Source organism: Antechinus flavipes, chromosome 2 (assembly GCF_016432865.1).
Source record: "Antechinus flavipes isolate AdamAnt ecotype Samford, QLD, Australia chromosome 2, AdamAnt_v2, whole genome shotgun sequence".
NCBI lineage: Eukaryota > Metazoa > Chordata > Mammalia > Dasyuromorphia > Dasyuridae > Antechinus > Antechinus flavipes.
The window spans coordinates 170,542,805-170,565,961 of NC_067399.1; the positions used below are offsets into that span (position 1 = coordinate 170,542,805).

General features: G+C 33.6%; 1 protein-coding gene across 5 annotated transcripts in view; it reads left to right on the forward strand.

Moving 5' to 3' along the window:
- Window positions 1-23,157, forward strand: part of PAK5 (p21 (RAC1) activated kinase 5) — a 455,979-nt gene that overhangs the window by 128,431 nt on the left and 304,391 nt on the right. Inside the window, exon 1 of one of the 5 annotated variants that reach the window (XM_051975931.1) lies at window positions 21,504-21,661. The exons of the other annotated variants lie outside the window; for them this stretch is intronic. The gene's annotated coding sequence lies outside the window, so the exon portion shown is untranslated. Of the gene's footprint in view, window positions 1-21,503; window positions 21,662-23,157 lie in introns of those variants that run through there. 5 annotated transcript variants of the gene reach the window in all.

The following is a 23,157-nucleotide window of genomic DNA, read 5'->3' on the forward strand; positions in this document are numbered from 1 at the left end:
AACATCCATTGAAGAAAATAACTTCTCACTGAAAGAAAATAATTTCTTTTTTCTTTCTTGAGGCAATTTGGATTAAGTGACTTGCTCAGGGTCACACAGCTAGGAAGTGTTAAGTGTCTGAGACCAGATTTGAACTCAGGTTTTCCTGACTTCAGGGCTGGTACTCTACCCACTGTGCCATCTAACTGCCCCAAAAACAATTTCTTAAAAATTAAAATTGAACAAATGGAAGTTTGTTCTGAAAAAAAAATAATTCCTTAAAAATTAGAATTGAGCAAATAGAAACCAATGACTTTATGAGAAATCAAGAAACAATAAAATAAAATTAAAAGAATGGGGGAAAAAAAGGTAAGACAATGTGAAATATCCCTTGACAAAAACACCTGATCTAGAATATAGAACTAGGAGGGACAATTTAAAAATTATTGGACTACCTGAAAGTCATGATCAAAAAAGGAGCATAGAATGTCATATTTCAAGAAATTATTAAAGAAAACTTCCCTGATATTCTAGAACCAGAGGGCAAAAGACAAAATGAATAAATACAATGATCACCTCCTGAAAGAGAGTCTAACATGAAAACTCCAAGGCATATTGTAGCCATATTCCACAATTATCAGATCAAAAGAAAATATTTCCAGGATTACCAGGATCTTATCAGTTTCTACATTAAAAGATTGCAGGGCTAGAAATCGGTATTCTAGATTTAAATCTAAGAAGCTTAGATTTATAACAGCAAATCAACTACCTAGAAAAACTAAGCATAATCTTTCAGGGGAAAAGATAAATATTCAAGGAAATAAGGAACTTTTAAATTTCCCTGATGGAAAAAACAGAGCTAACCAGAAACTTCATTCTTCAAATATAAGACTCAAGAGAAGCATAAAAAGGTAAACAAAAAAGAAAAAAAAATCAATCTGGTTGAACTGTTCTTATAACTCTTGAGAACTCTACTTCTATTAGGACAGTTAGAAGGAATAGATATAGAAATTTATGTGATGTTATGAAAAATTAACAAGTTAAAAAAATTGTAGTAGAAGAAGAGGAAGGGGAAGGCACAGTGAAGGAAATTACCTGGCAGGAAGAACTGCAAAAGACATATTACAGTAGAGGGAAAAAGGGAGGGAGGTGAGGTGAGCATTATTTAAACCTTAATTTCATCAGTTTGGGCTCAAAAAGGGAATAATATACATAATGAGGTTAGAAATTTATTTTGTCCTATAGGGAAGTAGGAAGGAAAAGGGGAAGGAAAAAGGAACCTGGGACTGATAGAGAGGGAAGGGCAGAAATAGGAGAAGAAAGAGAAAAGAAAAGGGAGGGAAGGCTGATAGAAGGGAAGGCAGTGGTCAAAAGCAAATCACTGGTAAGAAGCTATAAGGTCAAAGGAAAGAAAAAAGTATAAATGGGGGAAAATAGGATGAAGGGACATATATTGTTAGTAGTCATAACTCTGAATATGAAAGGTATGAACTTTTCCATAAAATGGAAGCAGATGGCAGAATGGATTAAAAATCAGAATTTGACAATATGTTGTTTATAAGAAACATATTTGAAGCAGAGAGATACATGCAGAATAAAGGTAAAAGACTAGAGCAGAATATATTAAGCTTCAACTGAGTATCAAAATCAGGATAGCAATCCTCATCCTCAGACAAAGCAAAAACAAAAATAGAACTAATTAAAAGAGATAAGGATGGAAACTATATCTTGCTCAAAGGTATCATGGGCAATGAAATAACATTAATACTAAATTTATATGCACCAAATGGTACAGCATCCAAATTCTTAGAGAACAAATGAAATGAATTACAGAAAGAAAGAGAACAAAACTATTCTAGTGGGGGAAGCCAACTTTCCCCTCTAAGAACTAGATAAATCTAACCAAAAAATAAACAATAAAGAAGTTAAAGAGGTTGAACGGGATTTTAGAAAAGTTAGATAAAATGGATCTCTAGAGAAAACTGAATGGCAAAAGAAAAGAATATGACTTTCTCAGTAGTATATGACACATATACAAAAATTGACTATGTATTAAGGCATAAAATCCTCACAATCAAATGCAGAAAGGAAGAAAATTTAAATGTTTCCATTTCAGATCATGATGTAATAAATATTAAATATAATCTTAGCAACATAGACTAAAATTAGTTGGAAACTAAATAATCTAATACTAAAGAATTAGTGGGTCAAAAAACAAATCATAGAAACAATAATTGCATCAAAGAGAATGATAATAATTAGACAACATGCCAAAATGTGAAATGTTGATAATTTAAAAATTTATGTCTCTAAATGCTTACATGAATAAAATAGAGAAAGATCAGATTGATGAAATGAATTTGCAACTTTAAAAAACTATAAAAAGAACAATTTTAAAATCCCCAATTAAATACCAAATTATAAATTCTGAAAATAAGATGATAAATTTATAAAATTATAAGTAATAAATCCAGTGAACCAATAAATAAAACTAAAAGCTGTTTTTATGAGAAAAAAAACAGATAAACTTTCAGCTAATTTGATTTTTAAAAAAGAATAAAACTAAATTACCAGTATCAAAAATCAAAAGAGTAATTCACCACCAATGAAGAGGAAATTAAAGCAATAATTAGGAACTATTTTACATACCTATATGCTAATAAATCTGATAATCAAGGTGAAATAGTTGAATACCTACAATAATTTAAATTGTCCAGATTAACTGAAGAAGAAATAAAATATTTAAATAGTCCCACTTTAGAAAAAGAAATTGAAAAAGCCATCAGTGAATTCCCTAAGAAAACTATCTCCAGAGCCAGATAGATTTACAAGTAAATTCTACTAAACATTTAAAGAACAATTAGTTCCAATAATTATATAAAATGTTTGGAAAAAATAGGCAAAGAAAGAGTCCTATCAAATTCCTTTTATGACATAAATATAGTGCTATTACCTAAACCAGGAAGATCCAAAACAGAGAAAAATATACAAAACAATTTTCCTAATAATTATTGATGCAAAAATTTTAAATAAAAATTAGCAAAGAGAATTCAACAATTTATCAACAGGATACTATACTATGACCAGATGAAATTTATGTCAGGAATGTAGAACTGGTTCAATATTAGGAAAACAGTTAGCATAATTGCCCATATAAAAAATAAAAACAACAGAAATCATCATCATCTCAATAGTTGCAGAAAAAGCTTTTGACAAAATTACAGTACCCATTCCTAAAAAAAAAAAATGTAATTTTCCTTAAAAATGATAAGCAGTATTTATCTAAAACTATCAGGAAACATTATCTGTAATGGGGATAGGCTAAAAGTTATCCCAGTAAGATTAAAGATGAAATAAGGATGCCTATTATCACCCTTATTACTCAGTGTTATACTGGAAATATAGTTTTAGCTTTAGCAATAAGGGGAGAAAAAGAAATTGAAGGAATTGGAATAAGCATGAGGAAACAAAATTATCACACACTGCAGATTATATAATGATATGTTTATAGAATTTTATATCTATTTGAACTAATCTATTTGAAACAAATAACTTTAGCAAAGTTGCAGATAAACCCATACAAATCATCAACATTTCTACATATTATTAACAAAGACCAGCAACAGATAGTAGAAAGAGAAATTCTATTTAAAACAACTGTAAACAAATAAAAAAAAATTCCAAGACAAACTCAAGAACTATATGAACACAATTATAAAATACTTTTTCACATAAAGTCAAATCTAAATAACTGGGAAAATATCATTGCTCATGGGAAGCCGATGTTTCTACCTAAATTAATTTACTTATTCAATTCTATACCGAACTACCAAAAATTATTTGAGGGAGCTAGAAAATATAACGAAATTCATCTTGAAGAACAAAAGATGAAGAAAATTAAGGGGATTAATGAAAAAAATACCAAGGAAGATGACAGCCATAACAGAACTAAAACTATACCATAAAGTGGCAATCATCAAAATTTTTTGGTACTGAATAAGAAATAATATGGTGGATCTTTAGAATAGGTTAGGTACATAAGACATAGAAGTAAATAACTACAGTAATTTTATAAACCCAAAGATTCCAACATCTAGAATAAGAACTCTCTATTAAAAAAAAAAACTACTGGAGAAAATGGAAAAAATAAGGTCAGAATGGTACATGATTTAGATATATGGGATGATACCATTAACAAATCGGAGAACAAAGAATAGTTTACCTGTCAGATCTATGGAGAAGGGAACAATTTATGACTAAATAAGAGACAGAGAACATTATGAAATGCAAAAATGGATAATTTTGATTACATTAAATTAAAAAGCTTTAGTATAAACAAAACCAATGCAACCAATATTAGAAGGAAAGCAGAAAGCTGGGAGGTAATTTTTACCGCAAATATTTCTAATAAATTTCTTATTTCTATAATACATAGAGAACTAAGTAAAATCAATAAGTCATTCCCCTATTGATAAATGGTCAAAGGATATAAACAGGGCAATATTCAAGGAAGAAATTAAAGCTATCTAGGGTCATATGAAAAAATTCTCTAAATCACTATTGATTAAAGATTGCAAATTAAAACAATTCTGAGGTACCATCTCACACCTCTCAGATTGGTTAATATGACAGAAAAGCAAAATGATAAATGTGGGATATGTGGAAAAATTAGAATATTAATATATGATGGTGGAGTTGTACACATCCTGTGGTCCTTCAAAACCATTAATATGTTTGTATCTCAGATCATAAAAAAGAGAAAAAAGACCCATATGTACAAAAATATTTATAGTAGGTCTTTTTGTGTGGCAAAGAATTGGAAATTGAAGGGGTGCCTATCAATTGGAAAATGCCTGAACAAGTTATGGTATATGAATATAATGGAATACTGTTGTGCTAAAGGAAATTAGGGGCAGGTGGATTTCAGAAAAACCTGGAAGGACTTACATAAACTGAAGCTGAGTAAAATAAGCAGAACTTGGAGAATATTATACAGAGTAACAGCATCATTGTGTGATGATCAACTTTGACTAACTTAGTTCTTCTTAGAAATACAATGATCTAAGATAATTTCAACGAACTCATGATAGAAAATGCTATCCACATCTAGAGAAAGAACTATGGATTCAGAATGTAAATCAAAGCATGGTATTTTCACTTTTTGGTTTTTCTTTCTTTCTGGTGGTTTTTTCCATTTTTTTTGATTCTTCTTTCACAATACGACTAATGTGGAGATATGTTTAATAAGTTTTTGCATATATAACCTCTATTAGATTTCTTGTTGTCTTGGGTATGGGGACAAGAAAAAGGGAGGGAGAAAAATTTGGAACTCAAAATCTTACAAAAATGAATGTTACAAACTAGGTTTACTTATAACTGGAGAAAAATAAACTACTTTAAAAAGGAGAATAAAAATATGTGTAGTACCTGAGGGAATGTATATCATTATGTTATGTATGCTATCCCTATAGCCTTTCACTGCTATGAAAGATCATTACTTTTATTAAAGAACAGATTTAGGTGTGCTTGGAACGATTTCCTTTGGACAAATCCTTGTTGGCTGCTATTTAACACCTCATTATCCTCTGGGTGCCTACAAATGGATTTTTAATGAATTTGCCCCAGAACCTTTCCAGGTGTAGAAATTATGCTAGCTGTTCTGTGCTTTCAAGTCCCTCTTGATTCTCTCTCTTCTTTTTCTTTTTTAGGCGCTACCACATTAATAATTACAAGTATTTTCTTCCCAATATGGAGAAGCCACAGCAACAAGAATTCTAGATTTAGATAAGCCAAGGAAAGCAATCCCACATTGCTTACAAGTAACATTATTCTTGGAAAGACCACAATTGTAGTTTATAATAAAAAGAAACTGTTCACCATCATGTGGTATTACTCCATCTGTATCCTTTAACTACCTTCCAGATGGAATCAATCTCTTGTCTCCAGAAGGATGAGGACAATCAATACAAAAATTCTGGCACCTTGTTCATCCATCACCCTCACCCAGATATCCTTGGACCTTAATATTCTTGCCAAAAGTTTATTTAAAGTCTTATAACAACATATTCTCCTTATGTAATACCAGAACAAATAATCTAAATATTATGCTATTATCTTTTTATTTCTCTTTGTGATGAGAATAAAATCTAGGTTGAAACTGCCTCTTTTAAAATAAACATTTCCTTTAACAAAAGGGTCTGTGCTCAGCCTTCTATAGTCCCTTGATGAAGAAATTTATTTTAACAAAATATATCGCATGCTTGTGCCATGATGTTTATCTTGCTTGTTCCCAGCAGGATTAGGATGAAGCTTTCAGTCAGTGGTCTGAGAGATTTTTTAATGCCTTGGGTAGTTATAAAGCTTAGAAATATTTATTATTAAGTAGCTCAAGTTGAGATGTCAAAATCATAGCTTAGTTTAAACCAGGCTTCTTAAATTGTGGGTCATAACACCATATATAATTTAGTCACTGAACGTGAGAGCCATGAAATTTTGATTAATTATCAGTAAATCTTTGATTTATATACCTACATACCTGGGGTCACGTAAAAATTTCTTGGGCTAAAAGGGGTCATGAGTGGAAAAAAGTTTAAGAAACCCTGTTTTTAAAGCATTGTCCCCCCCAAAAAAAATGAGATGGTTAAAAACAACCTTAGGTTCAAGCCTTTCCCTTTTTGATCTCCCTATGTACTCATGGCTTTTATATTATCTACCTCTCTTTGAAGTCAAATTAAAAAAAAATTTGTTGAAATCCTAATATATGCTCTACTGAGTCTGTGTTCCAAAGAGATCATAAAAAAGGGAAAAAGACCCACACGTGCAAAAATGTTTGTAGCATCCCTTTATGGAGTGGTAAAGAAGTAGAAAGTGAGTGAATGCCTATCAGTTGGAGAATGTTATTAATGTTATGAAATATTATTGTTCTATAAGAAATGATCAGCAGGATGATTTCAGAAAGGCCTGGAGAGAGTTAAATAAACTGATGCTAAATGAAGTGAGCAGAACCAAGAAAATGTACACAACAATAGCAAGATTATATGATGATTAATTGTGATGGGACTTTTCAACAATTAGGTGATTCAGTCCTATTCCCATAGACTTGTGATGGAGAGAGCCATCCGCATCCAGAGAGGACTGTGGGGACTAAGTGTGGATCACAACATATTTTCACCTTTTTTTGGTTGTTGTTTTCTTGCTTGTGTTTTTCTTTCTCATTTTCCCCTTTTGATATGATTTTTCTTGTTCAGCATAATAATTGTGAAAATATGCATAGAAGAATTGCACATGTTTAACCTACATTGGATTAGTTGCTGTCCAGGAGATATAGGGGTAGAGAAAGGGAGGGAGAAAAATATGGAACACAAGGTTTTGCAAGGAAGAATGTTTAAAACTAATTTTTCATGTGTTTTGAAAAATAAAAAAGCTATTATTATAAAAAAAAGAACTTACTAATGCCAGACAGGGCTAAGGTTAAGTGCTAAGGATACAACAAAAGGCAAAAAACAGTCCCCATTTTAGAGCAGCTCTCATTCTTCTAGGGCAACGTGATGAGACTGTCTAATTCAGTTTTTGCTGCAAATTTTTGTGTTAGTAAAGATCTAAATATAAATCATTAATGGCATTGGACAGACTATCTTCCTCCATGTTGGAAAAGAGATCTCCTTGTTTTATAATCAAATTCTTGTACAATTTGATATTCACATTAGTACATAGAAGGCTTTATAATTTATAAAGTACTTTTTGAATTTGCATATTTATTTTTAAGAAATGTTGGTTTTACTTTGGTCTAAGTAGTGTGAATTAATTGGGTACAACAGTTAAGCTGATTTTCTATTACAGTCAAATAATTACCATTTTAAGTGAAAATAATCTTTTGGAATTATTTATATTTTTGAAGTGTTGATCTTTTTTTATGCTTTGGCATTTATATATGTAGGTATTTTTTAAGTGAACAGTGGGATATCTAAAACTGTACCTAAGAAGTGCCATCTCCATCTAATATCAAAGTAATCATTACATTTCAAAGGGGTTGTTTTTCTAATAATCAATATTTCTATAACACTTTAAAATTTGCGAAATATTTCACGTGTATTATCTCATTGGATCCACATAAAAATTTTGCAAGGTCAATGACAACTACTATCATTTTAATTTTGCAGATAAGAAAAATTGAGACTCAAAGGGGTCACATGTCATAAGTTTGAGAAGCAGAATTTTTCCTGTTACCAAGTCTAGCTTAATATGTACTGTCTCAATGTGTCTCCCAGCATTCCAATAAAATCATGATCCAATCAACTTCATTTTATCTGCATTGAAGTGTACCAAGTAGAAGATGAAAATGTTGTTTCCTCAAGTTTATTTTTTTCTTCTTAAAAATCATGAGTTTCTATTTTACAATACTATCCTTACAGACACCAGTTCTTCAATAGATCTGTGATCTCACGATTTGGGAATTCCCTCTAATGATGCCATTTGTAGCCCATCTATGCAGGCCGACCCATGCAAATCTGATTCATGATCTCTTATAAATTCATCAAAGGATTTCCTCTCAATATGTTGTAGGGCTCCTTCATTTTCTCCATATATTAAGAAGTTACTAGTGGAACATTCTGATTATTCATGCATAATCCTTTGCCATCCCCTTGAGATTAGCCCATCTTTGCTTTCTACTGTATGTTTCCTTGTTGACATTCTTTACTCCTGTCCTTTGAAATACCTTATCAGTTTTAGGTTGCAGCTAGTTTATACCTATCATGCAGAAATCCTTTGCTGTCTGTACGATATATAAACACACACATACACACACACACACACACACACACACACATATGTTCACCAAAAGTATCAGTGTGATGGAAAAGGTCTAGCAGAGAGCCTAATTTCTTACTTCACTATATATACACAATTTGTTATAGAATAGAAATTTGATATCTATAACTCATTTAGAACTTGATTTTTTAAAACAAAGTTCTGATAATATGTATGGATTAGATTAATCAACAAATTTTCTTTCAATACATCAGTGAATCTTGATCTTACTGATATGGATACTATGTCTATTGTTAGTATAGTTGAGTCATTTCAGTCTTGTCCAACTCTTGTGACCCCATTTAGGATCTTCTTGGTAAAGATACTGGAATGATTCATCACTTCCTTCGGCAGCTCATTTTACAGATAAGGAACTAAGGCAAGCAGGCTTAAGTGACTTGTCCAAGGTCACACAGTTAGTAAATGTCTGAAGCCAAATTTGAACCCAGGTCCTCCTGATTGGAGGGCAGACACTATATCCAGTATAACATCTAGCTGCCACCTGCTATGTCCATTAGTGCAAACAGTAACTCATTGTTTTCATTGTCTTAAGTCATTCCTGTTGTCCTGTAAATTCCTCAAACACCACCCTCCCACTTGTTATAGGTCCAATATATACAACAATAACCAAATGGGACTGAGCCTAGGACCTATTGATGGCCAATTAGAATCAGATTGGGTTTAGTCCTTAAAGAAATCTATCCAATAAATCTCAAGATATCTTGGAAAGTTTGAGGTTATGCTGAGATTTGAAAGGCAAAAATAAGTTTTCCTCAGGCTATTGTCTAGGAATAGAAATTATATCAAGAAAGCAATTCAGAATCATTTGTAGGCAACATTAATTTTTTCAAAAATGCTATTGAAAGGGAAAAAGCATCCATGGAAACAGAGGAACTGAGTTCCTGCCTCTTAGCTTGGACTTTCCTCCCTCTAGGCATCTTTGTCTGCTAAATGAAGGGATTGGATTTATGGTTTAAAAGATCCTTTCTAGCATTGGTATTTATTCTATGGTTGTGCCAGTAGCATATGCTGGTAAGGCTATTTATGTGGAAATGAGAATTCATATTGGATAATTCTGGGGGCTTCTTCTCATTGGAGAATTGCTCTCCCAGTTACAAAGGTCATTGGTAGAAATGAATGCCCTGCCCTGTATGAGTTGTTAAGAATAAAGTAGCTTCATTTCTTCTTTAGATGGTCTTTGGGTTCTCTTCAAGTTTTAGTCTCTTTGTGCACTTCTGGCTTCCTTACTCAGGAAGGAAAATTGAAGAAGTCATCCCCACTTCAGATTGGAAAAGTCTCTGGGAAGACTCGAGAAGAGCTTCAATCTCTATTATGTTTCTGTCTCTACCTTGTTATGTTAGAGATTATGGAGATTTTTTTTTACCTTCACAGGTGAATGATATCTGAATTTCTCTCTTGGTTTAATTGAGTTAGCTCATTACCAACAAGGAAAAAAAATATAACCCTAATTTCTGTTTTGCTACCAAATTATATATGTGAGTTTTTTGATAATTATTATATGTATATATTATGTCTAGTAATATGTATTATATCACTATATGTACTTATACTAGAGTTCATTGCAGAACTGATATTTGGTGGAAGAGAGGTCAAACCTTGGATGTAAAGATTGTGTTCTGTTTCTCTCCAGGAATGAAACAGTGATTGAAACCTGGAGTAAACCTCTGGCCTTAACTTCCTGCTTCCCTTTTGTGAAGGAATTAAAATTTTCCTTGGAAAAGTGTAGAGAGGGAAGAGCTGGAGATATCTATTCTGCTTCCCTTAAGCCACACAACAACACTCTCCATGCTACATGTGGGAAATACCCTTCACAACACAGGGACTAATCTTTAAGCAAAGTCACTTCTTGTCTTTGATCCTCAAAATTTCTTCATCTATAAAAAGAGAGTTTAGAACTAGTTGATTTGTAAAGTCCTTCCATCTCTGACATTCTAGATTAAGATACAATGTACAGTGCTGTGATCTATTTTTTCCTTCAACTCTGTTAGTTATTCTTCCCAATTCCACCTCTTATGAAGCTTAAGCCAATTCTTTTCTAAAACACAAATAAGCTCTCCCTGACTTGATTAATCCAGGAAGCCACCTAACTGTTGACACTATTTCATTATGGCGACGGACTATATTGATGTGTCTGACTGCTCTTGCATAAAAGGCCCAACTTTGTAAAGTCTAGTTCCTTCAGACTTAGTAGTGGTCCCAAGGCAAAATGAGTCACCACATCTTACCTCTGTGACTAGATGGATTTCCAGAAAATTATTTTAGCTAAGTTCTGTATCCTTGTTGAATATCTTTTTTATACTATAACTAAGTAAATCTCTTTGTATTAAATGTTAAATGACATATGAATACTTCATTTTATTACAATATTATTACAATAATTTTACAATATTACATTTTCGGTAAGCTGGCCTGAGTCAGGTTTGCCTACTGTGGGTACCATTTCTCTGCTATGTATATTATTTTCTTTCAAAGACAAAAATGATCTCTCTAATTTTTCTTGGTAGATTTTGGAAGGTTATATTAGTGTCCAGAAATATTTACAAAAAATAAAAATTCTGGTATTTGCAATTGTCATGCTACTAATATATTGGATTTTTCATTGGGTGTTCTATATGGATAGTCATGATGGTACTTTTTTATCTTGGCAAACAGTTCTTGCTTTCCCTCTCAATATGAGATACTGAAAAGAACACTGCAATACTCTGTAATCTGATTTTCATTGAATAAATATCTCCCAATTTTCCTCAATTTTGAGTCATGCTTGCCAGGAAATGGGATCCTATTAAATTATCTTCTAAGTGGGAACTATGATTTTATGTGGCAATGGTAGGTATGTAATTTAAGGAAAAAAAAGAAGAGATAAAATGAGGCTGGTCCAAGATTATGGATGGAACTCAATAGTGAAACCAGATTTCACAGGGAGCCTAGAGTATTTTCTTTATATTTCTGATGGAAAGGTTAGAGAAAACCACTAAAATCCTGTATCTCTCAATCCCGGGTCTATGAAAAGCAAAGTCACCATCTTCTTATAACTCCAAATAAATCTATGTCAATCTAGAGATTACTTATTGATTAGATAGTAAATCATAATTTTCTTTAATTAGATAAACAGTTTATGGTCATGTAACACCTCTTCTCCCCCTCAAAAAAAGGCTTTCTTTTATTTTTACCAAGCAAGATTCAAATTCCTTTTTCCAATATTTAAGACCTAAACTGGAGAAAATGGAGAAACCCAACCTTTTCACCATTATACAACACCATTTTGTGTGTTCCTATCTATACATTCTGCATCTTAGTCATATTCGACTATTCCCCAGAACATGATTTACTTTTTCTCTGCCATATCTTTGGAATGATATCTTTCCCTTTTTGTCTTCTGAGTTCTTACCCAACCTTTAAAAACAAATGCCACTTTTATCATGAAGCCCTTCAGATCTCATTACATTTCATTTGTTACCTTTCTGATGCATTTAGCATAGAGTATTTTGTTTCATAACTACTGTACTATGTCCTTTCTCCTTAGGAGACTGTAAGGAGAAGAGATCAAAGATTGTGGCCTTCTCCCTAATTATATTCCCAGCACTAAACAGGAGAGGTGGGGAGGTAGGGATGTGGGGAGGTGAGGAGTTGGGGAGGTGGAGAGGTGTTCTTCAAATAGCAGCTGCTTAATCAATATTTGTTGAATTAAATAGAACTTGAAGCATGGAAAAACATGGTAGATATCATATATCATGGCAGAGTGTTGATTCTAATTGGGGTTCATTTTCTGGCCTTACCAAAATGAAATGACAGCTTGGGAAGGCAATGAGAAATGGCCTTGTGATGATTTTTCTTTTAAACTGACAGGAAATATATCTTATGAAGCACTTTAAGAGCCTGCTGTGATTTCAGCAGAAGGGCAATTATGAACATTTGTGTATTAGAACCATACAAGTAGAAAGCCTTAATTGCCCAGCTGGAATAGCCATCACATTTAGGATGCTAATATAAAATCCGTGAGTATATATTATGTTTTAGTTATTCAGAATCTTTTGCCTTCATATAGGACTCCTGATCTAGCTCTGGCACAAATTTCAATATACAACTTTCCTAAGTATTCCATATACATGATGTTGAAGTGTATAATTCAAATCATACTTGGATTTTTTTTGTGTTTTTCTCTCTCAGGAAATTAATGGAGCTTACCAAGTTGGGCAGAGTAAGGTGGGAGAGCTGTTTAGTAACAATAATTCACTTTACATAGTACTTTAACTTTTATAGGAAATAGCATAAAGGGACGAAAAGGATGCTGAATTGGAGTCAGAAAGGTCTGAAATCCTACCTCTGACATTTGTTAGCTTTTTGTCTATGGGCAAATCACTTAACTCTCTGAACCTCAGTTTCCTCCTTTATAAAATAGGTATGATAATAACCATAAGTGTCTATTTCATAGATTTCTAGGGGTGCACAAAAGCAAAGTGCTTTACATTGATTTTTTAGTTATAAGATCTTATTAAATGAGATTATACATATATACACGCATACATAAATATATCCATACACAAATATATACATCCATACATATAGTATTTTACAAGCTTTTAAAGCCCTATAAACAATTTAAGTATTTTTAATAGAGTATTAGGGTGTTAGCAAAATCCTTTGTGAGATCTTAGGGAAAATATTGTTATTGATAAGGCATATCAAGAAAGGGATCCATAGTGGTTGGAGATAAATAGAAATCCAGTAGGCAAAGCAGGAAAGAATAGAAATTCAGGCCCACAAAACTGGAGGAGAAAATTTGTAGAGGGAGCAGAGCACAAAGTTTTTGTTCTTTTTTTCCCCTGAGGCAATTGGGGTTAAGTGACTTGCCCAGGGTCACACTACTAGGCCATGTTAAGTATCTGAGGCCAGATTTGAGATCAGATTTTCCTGACTTCAGGGCTGGTGCTCTTATCCACTGCACTACCTAGCTACCCCTTCAGACAGAAAGTAGTCCTGTGTGCCTGGGGCATTGAATGCATGTGTGTGCCTGGAGCATTGAATGCATGTGTGTGCCTGGAGCATTGAATGCATGGAGAAGAGTAATAGGATATAAGTGTAACAGATTAAATGGACAATGGCTAGCTCATGGGGAGAATGAAGAATAGATTTAGGGGGAATAAGAAAAGGAGATTGAATAAAAGTAAATAATGGCTAAAAAAAGATTTTTTTTAAAACAATTATGGTGCTAGTAAGATCAAAGGTATGAATACAGTAGTTGACTGATAAGGGAATATGGGTGTTAAATAGATTGAGCAACTGGCATTAGGTGCTATTTGAAGGAACTTCAAAATTCCTTTAATATGAGTGCAGGGATTGTGGTAGAGAAGAAGATGAGGGAGGTATTAAATCAAATTAAATTAAATTTGAAAACTATGGAGTAGTACCCGGGAGCCAGGAGATAATAGCCATGAGGATTTCATTTGGTGTTAAATTAGTATAGACAACCTCAGAGGAAGAGAAGTTTCAGACTAATGGTAGCAGACAAAGCTTGAAAAGGACAACCAAAAGTCAGAAACAGTTTTCTCTTCCTGGACCTCTCAGACTGACAATTTGAGCACAGATACCTACAGAGAAGTTGAATTGGAGGGAAGAAACTTGCTACTATTTGAGAAACAGAGAGTTTGGCAATTTCTCAAAATTATCCAGACCTGATTTTTTCTTCGCTAATAGAATCAGGTTAGTGGCTAGAAATGCCATCTGGTGGTTAAAGTAAGACTAAATGTGTAGAGTAATGCTAAATTATAGAGGGCCCTTAATGCTAGACAAAAAAAAGAAGAAGCTGATTTCAGTATTCTACAGGTGACCATATTCTGACTGTATTCTACAGGTCAGTGAACTCATATCTTCAGAGTTGGAACATGCCGTTTATAATGTCATTGAAATTGCAGTTTTATTCATGCTTCACCCAACTGAAATCTCTACAAGAAAGCAGTGGAAAATCGCTTATTTCAAATATTATGTTTAAAATTACAAATCAAGACTCATATAGTCTCCTGTACATGGCAATAGAATAAGTTATTCTTCATTAAATATTCTGTCTAAATATTTGCCCTTTCTGAATTAGTTTAACAAATGAGAAATAAACTAACTTGATCACTATAATGATAGCTGACAGAATTTGATAATTCTATTGTCACATATAGTTTCATTTCTTTGATAAGGCAGTAATACCTCAATATCACCATGATAAATATGATTCATTATAATGGAGCAATGCTGATTAATAGTAATTTACAAATATAGAACAAGACTTGATGGTTTGCAGTATTTGTAATATAATTATACAGGTTCCAAATAAGACAATGTTGATACAGTAAGGCTAATTTTGACATTAACCAAAATGAAGGTTTTTCAAGCACTAAAACTATTTTTGGTTTAGTTTTGTGATTTCATCAGTGTCAGAAACTTACTTTCAAAGAAATGTCACCTACCAACATAGATGGGCAATAACAAAAGTGCCAAATATTACAGCAAAAATATTTGTTCCTTATAATACATAAATAATCTGCAAGTTGTGTGTATTTTGTCAAAATTATCTAATAATATTCAAATACATTTTATCTGTATGATAGATTTTATCATATGAGGTTGATTTTAGTTTCAGATTGTTAAAAATTAATGTAATCAGGGGCAATTAGATGGTGCAGTAGAAAGAGCACAGTCAGGAGGACCTGAGTTCAAATCCACTTAACACTTCTTTGATATGTGTCCTCGGGCAAATGACTTAATCCCAATTGCCTCAGCAAAAAAAATTGAATATTCAATTCAAAAATTAAGATTAATTAAATTGATTTAATTTATTAAATAATTACTTTAATTAATTAAACCTTAATTGTAACACTTCCCCTATATATAAACATATATATATATACCCGTATATAATATACAAAAACACACACATATATATATATATACATGTGCATATACATAAAAACACACAGATGTATGTTATATATGAAAATAAATAGAATCATTGCTTACTAGCTATCTGAGAAGATAATTGTGATTTTTAGTTAAGGATCATTTAGATTAATTAAATTGAACATATTATATAAAATGTTAAGTCACAAAGAAAAGAGACATGCGCCTTTAGCAGGTTTATAAATCCATATTATTTATATCTATGTTGATTATTTTGTGGTAATTTTTATACAAAACAGATATACCATGACAGTATCATATCAGTAAAGCTTACCAATAGGTATCTGTTCATGAACAGTTCATTTCGGCAGATACAATCTGATTGCTTATTTTTCCTAATGATAATAAATGTCATAAATAACTAGTACCCAAAGTCACTATAAAGAAGTCTTAATTAGTAGAGAATGATTATGTGTTTCTGAGGAGGGGTCACAGAAAGATAGAAAAAAAATCTAGCAAGATACAAAAATAGCAAAGCAGTCTGTACTGCCATCCATCATTCTGAATTCATTACATCCTCCAACTTTTAGAATTCATTACTATTTTAAAAATGTAGAGTCTTATCTAATCACAAAATCTCCACAAATGTAATTTCTAATTTTTTTTCATGAGCTACTATAACTACTGGAAAATTAAAGGCACAAGAAGGAAGATTTGATTCATTTTTATGATTTGGCAGAAAGATAGATTTAGAACTGAAGGGACCTGAGACGTCATCTGGTCATTTTACAGATGAAAAAGCTGAAGATCAGTGAAGTGAGGGACTTGCTTAATGTCATAGATGTGGTCCACACAGGTGTTTCCAACTTCCACTCTAGTATTCTTTCTTCGAACTTGCTACTTCATGTTCAAATGTAGAACCTCTCAATCTTCTGACTTTAATTTAATTGTTATGACACCTTACTTCCTATAATGGTTTGGGCCTTAATTAGACTGCTTACTTGCTAGTTTGGGGTCAAAACTGAAATGAAATGAATCTCATTTAATTTCATTTTAACAATTAACAAAAGATTTAATGTAAACAATTTGATAAAAATAGGAAAATCATCCCACAGAATTCCTTCAATGAAACAAATATTACATTGATACCTTAAATCAGAGACAAATTAAGAGAAAGAAAACTATCAATTTATATTTTTTTATTAAAGCTTATAATTTTCAAAACACATGCATAGATAATTTTCAACATTCACCCTTTTAAAATCTTGTGTTCCAAATTTTTTTCCTTTCTTTCCCCCAATCCTTTCTGCTAGATGGCAAGTAATCCAATATATGTTAAACATGTATAATTCTTCTATACATATTTCCACAATTATTAATCTGCACAAGAAAAAGTAGTTCAAAAAAGGAAAACAATGACAAAGAAAACAGAAAGCAAGTAAATAGCAACAAAAAAATAAAAATATTATGTTGTATTTTCTATGCATACTATTTATTTATATTCAGTTCTGGGTGCAGATGGCTCTCTTCATCACAAAGCCATTGAAACTGGCCTGAATTTGGAGAGCTATATGAATTCAAATATAAACATATTTTTTTCTGGAAATACAGACTAAATAATTAGAAATACAGATTGTTCATGGATAGATCAAGTCAATATAATAAAAATAGCAATATTACCCAAATTGATTTATTTATTCAATCCCTTACCAATTAGTCCACCAAATGATTGTATTAGTAAAGAATAAAATAAAAAGGACTACAAAAGAATTTAAAACTAGAAAATAAATTTAAAATTCATCTGAAAGACAAAAAGATCAAGATTCAAAACAGAAATAATGAAAGTGGGAGGGAATGAGGTCTAGCAATACCAGTTCTCAAATTATACTATAAAGCAATAATAATTAAAATGATTTTATTGGTACTGGTTAAAAAATCTAGAAGGGAAAGCTAGATGGCGCAGTAAGGATAGAATGCTGAACTTAAGCGTCAGGAAGACCTGAGTTCAAATCCAACTTCAGACATGTACTAACTGTGAATCTTGGACAAGTCACTTAACCCTGTTTGCCTCAGTTTTCTCATCTATAAAATGGTCTGGGGAAGGAAATGGCAAATCACTCCAGTGTCTTTGTCAAGGAAAACCTAAATGGGGTCACAATGAGTCAGACATGACTGAACAATAACAAAAATAACTTTTAATTTTTATATATAAATTTTAAAAGGTAAAATATAGCAAATTAGGTAAGTAATATAATAAGGAAGAAATAAATATAGTAGCTTATTGTCGGGAAATCCAAAGACCCTAGCTGTTAGAATATGAACTCATCAAAAACTGCTGGGAAAACTGGAAAACAATGACAGAAACTAGATATGAGCTAACAATCTCATACTATCTAGCAAGAGAAAATCCAAATGAATACATGATTTAGATCTTAAGGATGATATCATGAACAAATTATAGGAGAAAAAAATATCTCTTTAATCTATGAATAGATAAGAAGATGGAAAATTATATGAAATTAAAAAAAAAAACTTTTGAACAAACAAAACAAAAGCTATTAAAATAAGTAGGTAACTGATACCAAACATATATATATATATATATATCTTAAAAGGAAGTTTCTCTGATTAAGTTCTCACTTCTAAAAGATATCTAAATCTAGATCCAGAGTTATGTGTGTGTACGTAATTCAACTTTATAAGAATAAACAGTTCTAAAAGGAAGAGATTTAAGCTACCACTTAGTTATTAAATATAAAGTTCTTAATGTGTTAAGTACTATGGATAAAAAAAAATTGGCAAAATATAATTCCTGCTTTCAAGGGGCTTAGAGTATAAGAAAAAGAGATAACATACAAACAACTATGTACAAACAAAATGTAGATAAGATAAATTGAAAATAATCAAGGAAATGAAGACACATTAAGGAGGATTAGGAAAGACTTCTCATAAAATATGGAATTTCAGCTGTGATTTAAAGCAAGATAGAGAAACTGGGAGATAAAAAATTAGGGGTATTCCAGGTATTAGGATCAGTCATGAAAATACCCAGATAAGGGAAATGGAACATTTTGTGAGAGGAACAGCAAAAAGGTCAGTGTTACTAGATCACAAAGTACTTAAGTGGGAGTAAGGTATAAAACTATAGAGGTAAGAAGGGATCAGGTTGTTGTTATGGGTTTAGAATGAAAGCATTTTATAGTTGATGTGAGAATAATAGAGAGGCACTGGTGTTTATTGAATGGGGAGATGGGAGTGATAAGAGTGAAGTGGCTGGCTCTCAGCTTTAGGAAAATCACTTTGACAGCTGAGGAGCTGAATTACTAAAGTGAGGAAATAGTTGAGGCAGGAAGACCAATCAGTAGGTTACTGCAATAGTCAAATTCCCCCATTTTTCAAAAATGCATCATCTAGTCACTTCTCTAGTGACTACTGGGGAGAAAATAAAAGAGAAAGGAGGGAATGAAGGTAAAAAGGAGGAAGTACTTAAAAAACTAAAAGAAAAAAATGTAGTTTAGAAGTAGTTAATCTATGCTATCATAAAATCATAGATTCAAAACTAGAAAGCATCTTGAAGGGTGTTAAATCTAAATTCCTCATTTAACAGATATAGAAGCTGAGCTTCCATGATATTTCCAGTCATACAGATAAAGATAGTGTCTGAGGCAGGATTAGAACTCTGGTTTTCCTTATCCATTAGAAGTCAATTAGATATGGCATTAAACTGAGTATCAGAAATATGGATTGGAATACTGGTTCTATTCCTTACTATATAGTGACATCTCTTGATCTCAGTCTTTCTGGGCATCAATTCCCTTGTTTGTTAAGGCGATTTTTCAGGTATTCTCCAGTTCAGAAATACTGTAATTCTATCCAAGAAATCAGAAATATGTTCTCTGTTCTTTCATTTAAAAGAATAGGAATCATGACATTTCCCTGTTATAAAGAGGAATATTTAAAAAATGGGATCAGAAACGAAATCTTTTCTTAGCAAGGATTTATGTTTTTGTATGGCAACTATTGCTTTATGGGCTTTGAGTAAATGAAAAATCAGAGAGCAGGAGAAGGATAACTACTTTGAAATTAACTAGTTAGCCATGAGAAGGATACTGAACATAATGTTATTACTACATATGCAAATCTTTTGCAGACTGTTGAAGATAAGTCCATTTACCAAAGAAAGAATTGGATTTGAGACTATAGAATTTGGGTTCAATGTTTTCTCTGCTTATTGGTTTGATACTGGGCAACTTCTTTTGACTTTGGTGCTGTTTAAAAGAAGAGGGATGAGATAGATTTAGTTAAAATCTCTTCGGACTAAACAAACTAACTGAAAAACCCTTCAGAGAACAGCTGCTTTTTCATTCTTTGATATGGAAAATGAATTCCATTTCCTAAGCCTCAAAGAGATGAGTATTACTTCTTTAAATCCTAAAGAAGGGCCTTCCAGTACTTTAGGATTACCCACAGTGGGAAAACTCAATAACTCTGATATTAACTCCCATCTTCCATACAACGTGGATTTTGAAAATTCCTGGAAGAAATGCCTGGGGTGCTGAGGAAAAGGCAGCTCTTGGGAAAGTTCACTTTTTTAACTACAGGAAAAGAATTTGAATATCTATCTCTTTGCCAGCTGGAATTACCAGCAGTAATTCTGCCGAAAAGCCTGCTTACTTGAATGCAATCACTTTCTCTTAAATTCAGGACCTGTTAAGTCTTCCTTATTGAGCATGCTCAGACACATTATTGGAAGTACTGAATATTTGACTTTCCGATCCAGGTTTTAGCTACAGCTAGGGGAAGACAGGCAAAGAGATTGTGGAATAGGTTGTAAAAGATAAGAACCAACACTGCATCCTCTTCACTCGGCTCTAACCTTAACCAAAGGGCAAAGGGTGAGAAAGCATCTAAGGGGTGTGGTCCATTAGACCAGTGGAAAGAGACTTCGGAATTTATTCTTTACCTGTTATCTGATCGAAATTTCCTCACATTGTAAAGGAAGAGGTGCCCCAACCCAATCTCGTTAGATTTTATTGGCAGAACCATTCATGGATCCATAAGCTTGAAGTCACCAGAGAGCTTCGTTTTTAAGAAAGATGCAGTTATCCCCAAAAAGAAACTTTAAGAATAGTAGCATATGTGCTCATATGCAATGGATAGAGGTGCTGTTGGCATTAGAACTTCAAATGACCACCACGAAGGGTGGGTTTTATTGGAAGTAGGAAACACCCAAGACAGTTTTAATCACTAGGTTGTCCACTCTGAGAGCAGAGCACAAGACTGACTTCCAATCACCAATGTATCTATTTTGCAGGGATAAGAATGACAATTCCAAATTCATCCCAGGGTAGCCTTAGGATGGCCTTTGCAAATTCCTCCGCGACCTCCACACCCCTCCTGATTCTACTTGTATTGTTAAATTGTAAACTGTCTTAATGCCCAGGCTTGTAGGTGGGTGACATGCTTCTTTCAGGTCAAAGATAAAGTAACTTCAGGCAGTAAAAAGCTGCTTTCTTCAAGCTCGCATTGCCACTGTCCTTCTCTTTGGTACCAGCATATTCCGGGGTCAGGCTGGTACGCGTGGAGCCACCCCCAGCTCCCCACGCCCACACACCCACCCACCCACCCACGCGGGGCCAGCCCCTCTGCCTGAGCCAGTCTGTCCTCTTGGTTGCAACTAAAACACGGAGAAGTGGATTTAGCAGAGAGAAAAACCCCTCCGTGGCTCCAAACGCCGGAACTGGGCATGCTCAGTCGAGAGAGTAGGTTTGGGTCTCATGTAGGAAGCTTTGGTTCTATCCACCTCTCCTCCCCTCCGCTCCCCACCCCCGCCCCCCTTTCCCCAGCCCAGCCTGTAGTAGTTACACACTGTGCACCCAGGGAGACTGGGAACATGGCGCTTGGAGCGATGTAACAGGGGAGAAAGAAAGGAGATGCAGCCGCTGCTTTTCTGACAGCCAGATACCAGGTAGGGGCATCTTGCAGGGCGGCGATGGAGAATGGGGAGGGCGATGTTGCTTTGGGAGATGTGCTCAGATGGGACCAGGAGCATCCTTCTCCGCCAGAGTGCCGGGCACGCGAGGATGCAAGTCCGGTGCAAAAGCTAGCTCTCTGACAGTGCAATTGTGCATCTCCTAAGAGATGCCTAGAACCAAACTGCTCAAAGAAGCAGCTTGAGAGACAGGTACCTCTGTCAGATTCGTTACCGTCTGCATCTTTCGCCCAAGGTTCCGTTGATCGAATGAGAGGCAGATTTCTGACGCCCGGGTGAGAGACGGGCATAGAAAAGCCCGGATAACTCACTGAGCGAGAGCGATGGTACCCGGTACAGCTACTGAGCCCCAAAGCACTGCCAGTTCTTTGTGTATACGGGAGCATATGTCCGGTGTAGACGCAGGCTCTGAGAGATGCTTCTCCGGAATAGTATCCAACGTATCCAGATACGTTGGCAGAAAAGGAATCCGGTGTGCATTTTGTCTCGTCACAGGTGTGGACTAAAACAAGTGATATGGTAGGAGTCTTGAGCTTTCCTTTGTTGTGGTGTTGCGTGTGTGTATGGAAACCCGGAAACTTGTCATTTTAGGCACGTGTGTGGAGCACAATCCAGGGGTTGCTTTTTCCTCTGAACTCTGCCAAAATGATGTAGAGCCTTAGATTCGTGGTGGGTAAACTTAAATCCTTCGGGGATGTTGGGAAAGAGTATTAGTGCTTCTTTTAGGTAGTCAGTGCAATTTTTAAAGATTGTATGCATAGCTACGGAGCTAAACATGGGACAGCAACTAAATCAGCAACATAAAATTCAACATAAAATTTCCGTGAAGTCAATTTAACTTGTATATCCAAAAAAAAAAAAAATTAAATGGATGAATGCTCAAAGAGAAAAGATTACTTTTGAGTAGTTCAGTACATGAGTGAAAGAGACAGGAAACCTAGTCTTAGCCCAGTTTTGACATGAACTAGCAGCATGACCTTGGAGAAGTAATTTAACCAATCTAGGCCTGATTTTCCTTATTCACAAAATTAAGATTTATTCTAGAGGATTTCTAGGATTTCTTCTAGCTCAAAAATTCTATGACTCTATAATTCCAGATCCATGTAGTACAGTAACAGTTATGGCAACTTACATTTGGCTAGAACTTAGAACTTTTTAAAAGTAAGTTTACCTCTAGTGTTGCAATCTCATTTGAATTTCCCAACAATCCTGTGAGATAGTTTGAGCAAGTAAATATAGACATTTTATTACTTAAAAAATAAAAGACTTGGCAGACCTTAATATAGAGTTATGACTTTAAAATGAATATGGCTAAATAGAAACTATTTTTTCAATCAAGTAAACTGAGAATTTTGGGGAAATGTGATTAGCCAAATTAAGCATTATGTGTGTGTATAATGTAATATTATTTTGAGAAAGAGTACATGACAAAGTTTCTGAAATAAGAGGAGGTAGTGTTAATTTCATTACTA